The sequence below is a fragment of the Lolium rigidum genome, chromosome 3 (assembly GCF_022539505.1).
Source record: "Lolium rigidum isolate FL_2022 chromosome 3, APGP_CSIRO_Lrig_0.1, whole genome shotgun sequence".
In the NCBI taxonomy this organism is placed as follows: domain Eukaryota; kingdom Viridiplantae; phylum Streptophyta; class Magnoliopsida; order Poales; family Poaceae; genus Lolium; species Lolium rigidum.
This window is the reverse complement of record NC_061510.1, coordinates 367,143,730-367,154,234: the sequence shown is the minus strand read 5'-3', so window position 1 is coordinate 367,154,234 and position 10,505 is coordinate 367,143,730.

Here is a 10,505-nt window from a genome sequence, read left to right as displayed (position 1 = left end):
TATATATTGTGGCCTTTGCCCCCTGGTAATACAACAAGTCTATTACCCTAACATGGTATAAGAGCTGTAAGGTAGCTCCTTTTCTCGCAGCCGCCGCCCGCCCCGGCTCCCTGCCGGCCGCCGCCTCTTTCTCCGGCCGTCATCTTCCCCCGTCCCGGCCCGTCGCCACTCGTCCGTTCTCCGCCCCGCTGCTGCCCGTCACCGCTCGACCGTTCTCCGCCCCGCTGCTGCCCGGTCACCGGCCAGCTGCTCCCCGCCGCCACTCCACTCCGCCCCCGTCTGGCGCCCACCATCCGGGCCGCCCGCCTGTCTGCCGTCTTGCCCGCCCAGTCTCCGCCGCCCGCGACTGTGTAGCTGTGATTCGATCGGGAGGCGTTGACCCGATCTAGTTTCCGTCCAAAAAAAGAGCTATGCCTTCCTCGTCGGGCTATGTTGCGATTCTTCGCTGCCCGGTGATCTTTGATGGCGCGAATTTTCCTGATTTCGCTGCCTTCATGCGCGTCCACATGCGCGGTCTTCGTCTTTGGGGTGTGCTTTCTGGCGAGGTCTCCTGTCCGCCGCGCCCCGTTGCTCCTACGGCGCCTATTGCACCGACACCCGTTGCCCTTGCCCTCGATGCTACTCAGGCGATCAAGGATGCAGCCAAGAGTGCTGATGATACTGCTCTGGCTGATTATGACCGGAAGGTCCGGGAGCATTCTACTCGTCTGTTGCAACGCACCGGCCGGATCCGACCGACTACACTAAGTGGATAGATGAGGATGCTCGTGTCGCTGTTGTTCTCACTTCCGGTGTTCCGCCTCGCATGTCCGCTGAGTTCATGGGTCTTCCCACCGCTCGCTCGACTGGGCTTTTCTTCGTCAGCGATATCAGCCATCTGGGGATGCTCTTTACCTGTTGGTGCGCCAGGAGCATGCTCTTCAGCAGGGTGATTCCACTATTGATGAGTTCTATACTCAGAGTGCTGCTATTTGGCGTCATCTTGATTCTCTTCGTACAGCTGTGTGTGCCACCTGTCCCTACTGTCTGACTGTGCGCGCGTGTAAGGGTACATCGCCCCTATGTGTGGTTTTGGTAATTAATGACAACCCCTATGGACTAATGTTTTTATTGAGTTTATATGTAGGAATATTCCATAGGTTCTACTTGTATTCCATGTGTTGGATTCAAGTATGGATGCCATGTAAATAAAGATACATCTTGTGTGTTGGCATCAAGATCATCGATTTGAAGACATATATGTGATATGATCAAGAAGAAGAAATGAAGATGGAGTTCTTATGTGGAACTCAATATTAGCCATGCTCTATCTTATGAGAGTATGAGAAGGTACAAGGTTAAGTCGGGCAAGTTTAAGATGAGCATCTCAAGTGGATCACATGCTTGAAGCTTGCCGTCCATTTGGTGATAATGGACATGTGAAGATGTGCATCAATAGAGTTTTCCCATCATGGTGTATGGGGGAGCATTTGTGAGTCTTCACGAAGCGACGATGATCAAGTGAGGCATTTCGGCTTGAGTGGAGCTTGAAGAGCTATCATCAAGATCAAGCGGGATGCGCAAGGCAAAGGTATGGCCTTGCTAGGTTTTCCTTTTACCGGTCTCAAGGTGGTTGTTGGGAGACCGGATTATAGGATAGATAGCCGCACTATTAAGAGGGGCTTCCGGTTGAGTAACTTGATCACATCGTCTTAGGGAGATCAATCCTTTGCATACTTTGCATATCCTTATTGCTTCTTGGAGTTTCTCTGTGTGAGGTTCTTGAGCTTGTTGCTAGCTTTACAACAAGCCCAAGTTCATCGAAAACGGAATCCGCATGCATCTTCTATTGCGTTTTCGAGTTTGGACGTCTTCACCGTTTCTTGACGGTGGGAGACTCCCTCTCTAAAATCATCTAAAATGTTCTGTGAGGAGTCTCCATATTTACAATTTTTGTTGGGATTCTATTCGTCGTTACCTTTCCAACAAAATTGGTTTCAAGTCAATCGGAGTTCGGGAGCATTAGTTATTAAAGAAAAAGGAAAAGGAGAAAAGAATAAAAGGAAAAAGAAAAAGAAGGGGCCAGCCGACCGGCTGGTCTGACCGGACCGGCCACCGGCCCACCCGGTCCGCGCCGGACCCAGCACTGGTGCCATCCGGGCCGCGGCCAGTGGCCTTTTGGCCCATGACCGGCCTCGGGCCCGGTCCGTGACCGGCCCGCCCGGCGCGACCCCCGGCCCGGCCGGATTCTTCCCTGGGCTGCCTTCGCCCCGCGCGGCCCACGCGGCCTGCGCAGCCCACACGCCCGCGCGCCCCTCGCCTAACTGCCGCCCGGCGGCTCGCCCCGCCTGGGCTTGTTTCCTCCGCGCGGCCCAGCTGCCCCGCCCGGCTGGCAGGCCGGCCCGACCGGACAGGTCACTGGCCTCATCAGTGCCAAATCCGGTCGGCCGGATGGGCTGCCGGCTGGGCCACCTTTTTAGCCCGATTTGCTTATCTTTTTCTCTCTTTTCTCCCAACGGGTATATTTGCTCATTAGCTATAAATAGCCATTTCTTCCACCTTAAGCAAATGAGTTCTTCTATTCTCTCTCCTCCATTGTTGCATTTTGAAGAACTTGCTCTCCCCTTTGATTCCTCCCATAAATCTTGCTATTTCTTGAGGATCTAAGAGAGGAGATCTAGATCTACATCCCCACCAATCATTTTCTCCTCTAAGTGAGGGGAACCCTTTGGATCTAGATCTTGGAGTCTTTTGTTGACTTTCCCCATTGTTCTTCCTCTCCAATCTCATCTTCATTTGTTGCTTGGGTGGGATTTGAGAGTGAAGGACTTGAACACCTCTAGTGTTCTTGCTTTGCATCATTGCATAGTGTTGAGCTCTCCACCACGATTAGTTCGAGTGAGAGACCGTGAGCTTGTTAATCTTGGAGGGAGACCTCCTAGTTGGCTTGGTGGTTGGTGCTCCGGTGATCTCTTCAAGAAGATTGTGAAGAGGCCCGGGCTTCTCCTTCGTGGAGCTTGTGAAGTGGTTGTGGAGCTTGCCATCTCCGGAGCGGAGGAAAAGCTAACCATACGGAAAGGGCCATTATCCTTCGTGGGTGTGGTTCGGAGAATAGGGTGAGCCTTCGTGGCGCGGGGAATCCTTCGTGGGACCTCCACTCCTCCAAACGTGACGTACCTTCTTTCAAAGGAAGGGAACACGGGAATACATCCTCGTCTCCGCGTGCCTCGGTTATTTCTATACCCGAGCTCTCTTTCCTTGTGATAGCCATCGTGCTTGAAGTACATATATCTTGCTATCACTTGTGCTACATATATCTTGTGCCTATCTTGCTTAGCACTAGTTGCCATTGTTACACTAAGTTGAGCTTAGCATATTTAGGGTTTGTGCTTGTAAACTAAACGTTAGTTTAATTCCGCATTCTTACAAGACAAATCCGTAAGAGTTTTTAATTGCCTATTCACCCCCCCTCTAGGCGACATCTCGATCTTTCAGCGCGGATCTGGAGTTTCAGCGCGTGTTTGAGTTCTTGTCGCGGCTCCGCAAGGAGTTTGAGCCGCGTCGTGCCCAGCTGCTTGCCCGTGGTCGTGTTCCGCTCTCTGAGGTACTGGCTGAGCTTCGTGCTGAGGAGACTCGTCTTCGTGGTGCTGGTCTTCTTGAGGTTCCCTCTGTACTTGCTGCTCGTGGTCCTCCTGTGCCGTCTGCTCGTGGTCCTCCTGTGTCGTCGCCTTAATTGCGGTCTCAAGTACCGTCGATACTCTCTACTCCTCCGGTCTAGGGCGAGAGTCAGCCTCAGCAGCCTCGTGGTATGACAGCACCTCCTCGTCCTCCCTGCGCCTACTGTGGCAAGCCTGGCCACGATGTCTCTAGCTGCTGGAGGAGGGATCCCAGCTTACGTCAGCAGTACCATGCTCGTAGGCATGCTGGTTCTTCAGGATCTTCTGCTGTTGCACTCGTCCGATCGGGACATTATCCGTGGTCTTCGGGGTCTCGGCCGCGCACGGTGCTCTTCCTCGACGGGTACTGCTGGTTCTGTGCCTAGCTCTTTTGGCACCGCGCAACCACCACCTTCTACACAGTCAGGTACGTCATCCCCGTGGTATCTGGATTCTGGAGCTTCTTTTCATATGACTTCTGCGTCTTCTATTCTTTCTGCTCTTCGCTCTCTTATTTCTCTTGTCCGTGTTATCACGGCTGATGGTACCTCTCTTCCTATTTTCAGTCGAGGCACCCTTTCTATTTCCTCTTTCTCTATTCCTGATGTTTCTCATGTTCCTAGTCTTAAGATGAACCTGTTTTCTGCTAGTTAGCTTACTGATTCTTGTTGTCGCATCATTCTTGACGCTGATTCTTGTGCTATTCAGGACCGCCGTACACATGCCCTGGTTGGAGCTGGCCCTCGCAGCCTTGAGTCCCCGGGGCTATGGGACTTAGACTGGCTTTGCGTTCCTTCCGCTGACACTTCATCTGCCAGTTCTCCTGCGGTTACTGCTTCTGTCACTGGCTCTTTTCAGCAGTGGCATCATCGGCTGGGTCACCTTTGTGGCTCCAGTTTATCGTCATTAGTTCGTCGTGGTCTTCTGGGGTCTGTCTCAGGAGATGTGTCTTTACATTCGTGTCAGAGTTGTAGGTTAGGAAAACGGATTCAGCTTCCCTATCCTACTAGTGTGTTTGTATCTCCGCGACCTTTTGATTTAGTTCATTCAGATGTTTGGGGTCCGCCTCCCTTTCTGATACGTCTCCAACGTATCTATAATTTCTTATGTTCCATGCTAGTTTTATGACAATACCTACATGATTTATTCATACTTTATATCATTTTTATGCATTTTCCGGGACTAACCTATTAACAAGATGCTGAAGTGTCAGTTCCTGTTTTCTGCTGTTTTTGGTTTCAGAAATCCTACACAGGAAATATTCTCGGAATTGGACTAAACAAAATCCCACGGCCCTATTTTCCACGGAGGGTTCCAGAACATCGAAGAAGAGTCGGAGATGGCCAGCAGGGGGCCACCCCATAGGGCGGCGTGGCTCCACCTCCTGGTGCGCCCAGGTGTGGGGAGCCCACCCCCTGGCTCCCCCGACGCTGCCTCTTCGCCTATATATTCCTTCGTATCGGAAAACCCTAGTACCGAGAGCCAAAATACGAGAAAAGTTCCAAAGACGCCGCCGCCATCAACCCCATCTCGGGGGGTTCTGAAGATCTCCTCCGGCACCCTGCCGGAGAGGGGAATCATCACCGGAGGGCTCTACATCACCATGCCCGCCTCCGGACTGATGCGTGAGTAGTTCATCCTTGGACTATGGGTCCATAGCAGTAGCTAGATGGTTGTCTTCTCCTATTGTGCCATCATGTTTAGATCTTGTGAGATGCCTATCATGATCAAGATCATCTATTTGTAATGCTACATGTTGTGTTTGTTGGGATCCGATGAATATGGAATACTATGTCAAGTTGATTATCGATCTATCATATATGTGTTGTTTATGATCTTGCATGCTCTCCGTTGCTAGTAGAGGCTCTGGCCAAGTTGATACTTATAACTCCAAGAGGTAGTATTTATGCTAGATAGTGGGTTCATGCCTCCATTGAATCTGGGACAGAGTGACGAAAGTTCTAAGGTTGTGGATGTCTGTTGCCACTAGGGATAAAACATCAATGCTTTGTCTAAGGATATTTGTATTGTTTACATTACGCACGTACTTAATGCAATTGTCCGTTGTTTGCAACTTAATACTGGAAGGGGTGCGGATGCTAACCCGAAGGTGGACTTTTTAGGCATAGATGCATGCTCGGATAGCGGTCTATGTTCTTTGTCGTAATGCCCTAAGTAAATCTCATAGTAGTCATCATGATATGTATGTGCATTGTTATGCCCTCTCTATTTGTCAATTGCACAACTGTAGTTTGTTCACCCAACATGTTATTTATCTTATTGGAGAGACACCACTAGTGAACTGTGGACCCCGATCCATTATTTTACATCTGAAATACAACCTACTCAGTGGCGGAGCCACGTTATGGCAGTGCTGTCAAGCGACTACACAGGAATTTGGCAAGTTAACTACCCCTACGTATGCATGCTCCACTACTCAACGCAATTTTTTAGAATTGATTAGCAGACCCACTTGTCATCTGCAATGGGTAACTTTAGCGGGTCATATCGCAAAACGAAACAAAGGAAATGGTAGTAACTTCCTGGCTAATCCCACGATTCGCGCCTCCAACTTCTCCTATTATGTTTTCACCTTCCTGTAATCTCGTCCTCGTGTAAATCAGTCAATATACTACTGTATCTTAAAACGTCCGTGGCTCCGTCAATCGCCGGTGATGGTGTGAGGAACGGCGGCACCTCCGGCAACCAGCATTGCCAATGCCGCTTTCTTGCGCCGGTGTCTCTTTCCTCCTTTGGCTGAACCTTGTAGAGTCGCAATTCTTTTTTTTTTTAACAGGAGCTGATCAGTTTAGGCTGAGGTCCTTGCCCTTTTATTTGGAAGTCCTGTTTTGTTTTCCTTCTCTTCCAATTTTCAGAGATTAGTATAGTTTCGAGATCCAAAATTGTTGTTCTATGTCATATGTTTTCTTACACGCAATATGACGCAAACGAGGATTGGCGCAAAGAATGTTCTTTATTTAACAATTACAAACTGATTTCTTTCAGAAACAACTTTTTATTGTCAGGCCTTAAGCTTGGCAAATGGATAAATTTGTTAAGAAGTGGCACTCACAGTGACAATCAAATGTTGCAAATTTTTCAGAGAAATAAGCTGAAAATGAGGAACAAAGTTTTGTGACACTTTTAATGCTTGACATCACAGGTTTTGAGTCTTGGCTTCGCCACTGAACCTACTGCAATCATTGTTCTCTGTTGTTTTCTGCAAGAAAACATCCTTTTCCACACCATACGTTTAATCCTTTGTTTTCAGCAAGCCGGTGAGATTGACAACCTCACTGTTAAGTTGGGGCAAAGTATTTCGATTGTGTTGTGCAGGTTCCACGTTGGCGCCGGAATCCCTGATGTTGCGCCACACTACACTCCTTCACCAACAACCTTCACGTGGCCTTCATCTCCTACTGGTTTGATAACCTTGGTTTCTTACTGAGGGAAAACTCGCTGCTGTACGCATCATACCTTCCTCTTGGGGTTCGCAACAGACGTGTGCTTTACCGTCACAAGCAGCTACTTTTCTGGCGCCGTTGCCGGGGACCGAAGAAAAGTTACACCACAAAGATTTTCAACTCCCACGTCAACAGCTACTTTTCCGGCGTCGTTGCCGGGGAGATCAAGACACGCTGCAAGGGGAGTCTCTCACACCCAATCTCTTTACTTTGTTTATTGTCTTGCTTTATTTTATTTTCTGTCTTGTTTGCTTTCTTTGTATCAAAAACACAAAAAAAATTAGTTACTCGCATTTACTTTATCGGTTTACCCTTGTTTATTTCACCATCCTTCTCCCTAAGTTCACTTTGAAAGATATATCGGTAGGGAGTGGGTCTATCATTGGAAGAGATAATATAGAAGAATTTTTCAATCATGTTAGTAAGGTTGAAGATTTTGAAGATAGATCCTTGGTAGAACTTGCTCCTAATTATGAAATTGCTATCGCCTCTTTAGTGCATATGTTGGAAGCTAGATTTGTCAATCTTAATCCTATAATGCAACATATGTTCCTTACACTCCGTGATAGGGAAGAAGGAGAGAAGAAAGATTTTGTTTTAGAAACCCTTCTTAAAGAATTTGGTGATGTAGCTAGAGAAGCTAGAAAAGTCTTTATTCAACATAAGATGCTTGGCTTTTATGTCAATGTTGCAAATACCCTTGAAAGGATGGAAAAAGATAGGCTAAAGTACACTAATGAAGCCAATTGTGAGGGGGAGACTAAAGTACCAATACCTTATAAGCTCATAGGAATGCATGAGGCACTAGAAAAGAATTTTGATTGGATTGTTCCTGAAAATTTATTTGAGGAGGATAGTAAGCCTAAAAGTAATGAAAGAGGAGCCTCTGAAACTTACATAGATAAGATACAATGCATCGTTGAGAAAACTCCCAACTCTGATATTGATGCTTCTTCTCTTGATGGTACTTGATTTTCACTTTCTGCGCCTAGCTGAAAGGCGTTAAAGAAAAGCGCTTATGGGAGACAACCCATTATTTTATTTCTGCAATTTTTACCTCATCGAGGGCCCCGAAACTGGGTAACTCGCTCTCCCCGCTTGTTTGATAACCGATGTCTCGTGTCAGCCTACAGGATTCCATCTATCCTAAGCCCCATATGGAGGGCATTGCCAAGGAGTACCCTCGACAATTGGCGCCGTCAGTGGAAAATTTGTCGGCACAGGGCATGTCATCGGCAGTTCCAGTAACGTCCGCAGCGTTCGTGTTGGAATCTCCAACGACGCAAAGTTCTAGAAGTTCGGTTTATTGCGGATCCTTTGAGTACACGCCACGCACTGAGGTGTCGCATCCGATCTCCACGGAGTCGCGTGGCAACATGGATATGACTTTTGGTGGTGTCCACTTCATTATCGATTCCAGAGGATTTCTTCGCCTTCCTAGTTCAAGCGCGCCAAGCCCAAGAACTTCGGTTCCAGATGACACCGCGCCAGCAGCGGCTTTGACAATCCGGCCTGGGAGCATTGGAGAGGGCAGTCGAAGCAGTTTCAGCAGCAGAGAGGAGCAACGGAAGAGAAAGGAATTCACGCCGCGAAGAAGAAGAGCGAGTTGCGAGCCGCCCTCGACAGTATGAACGAGGATGTTGCAATGTGCAGTCAAACAAGAGCCGCCCACCTGCCTGGAGCAGCTTGAGGCACCATCGAATGAGGCACCATGTTACCTGCATTCTTACATCGATCCGAAAGATAACCTCGAAAAGGCCACCCACCTGCTTAGGAATTGTCGGCAGTTCCTTGAAGTCCGGCAATTTTGCGAGGATCTTAGGGCCGAGACAGCATCAAAAGCTCACTCGAAGGAAAGGGTTGCAACTTATAGTTACCCACCAGAGCCATACATACCCGAAGTAGGAGACGTGTATGTACCAACCGAAGTATTCCCAGTGTCTCGAGGACAGGTCAACATGATCCATAAAACCAGTTTTTCAAAGAGAGAAGCCAAGAAGTTTACGCAAGAGGTAAAGTATGCGGAGGTCGCTATGGCTGAGGTGCCCGAATATATTGATTGGTCAGACCAAAACATATCTTTCGGCAAGGCGGATCATCCGAAGGCCGTTCCAAGACCTGGCCACATAACCTTAGTCCTCGAATCACAGATTGGAGGTTACAACATGAGCAAGGTGTTTATGGATGGAGGAAGCGGTCTGAATTTGTTATTCGCCAGCACAATGAAGGCAATGGGACTAACGGTTGATATGCTCAAGGAATCTGATACAGATTTTCACGGTGTCATCCCGACCCGACCCGCTTATCCCCTTGGCAAAATATCACTGGATGTAGTTTTCGGCACACCTAGCAACTTCAGAAAGGAGAAGCTTGAATTTGAAGTGGTTGATTGGGAATCCCAGTATCATGCCATCCTCAGCAGACCATCGTTTGCCAAATTCATGGCGGTACCCCATTATGCATATCTGCAACTGAAGATGCCAGACAATAACGGGACAGCAATAACCGTTCACGGAAGTTTTTCTCGATCCGATAGCTGCGACAGGGATTTTCAGAAGATCGCCTCGAAGTTTGGCGCTAAGGAAGAGCTTAATGCACTCGACGTTGTTACAGACCACACGAAACCACCAGCCGACAATCGGAACGTGAGATCCAACGAATTTGACGTGGCAAAGGAGGTGAAGAAACAACAAGTGCACCCCTCTGACCCGAAGAAAACAGTCAATACTTCGGCAGATCTTAGTGTCGCATAGGAAGGCGCGCTCATCGAGTTCCTCCGTGAGCGCTGGGAAATATTTGCATGGGAGCCATCCGACATGCTAGGTATTCCCAGGGAACTCGCTGAGCACGCCCTCAATGTTGACCCCAAAGCCAAACCTGTACAGCAGACGATGCGTCGCTCTTCGGTACCAAAAAGAAAAGCTATTGGTGAAGATGTTAATCGACTCCGCAAAGCAGGATTCATTCGGGAGCTCCAAGAAGCCGAATGGGTAGCTAACCCAGTCATGGTGCCAAAGAAGAACACGACAGCTCTTCGTATGTGTATTGATTACACAAGCCTTAACAAACATTGCCCAAAGGATCAATTCCCGCTGCCCCGCATCGACCAAATAGTCGATTCCACAGCAGGCTGCGATCATCTCTCCTTCCTCGGCGCGTATTCAGGATATAATCAGATCAAGCTCAAGAAAGAAGATCAGGAATTAACCGTGTTCATAACCCCTCATGGCGTTTATTGTTACAATGTTATGACTTTCGGGTTAAAAAACTCAGGTGCCACTTATCAGCGGTGTATGCAAGCTTGTCTCGGGGAACAAATTGGTCGGAATATTGAAGTCTATATCGATGATATCGTGGTTAAAACCAAAAACGCAGTCACCCTCATCGACGACCTGCGCGAAACTTT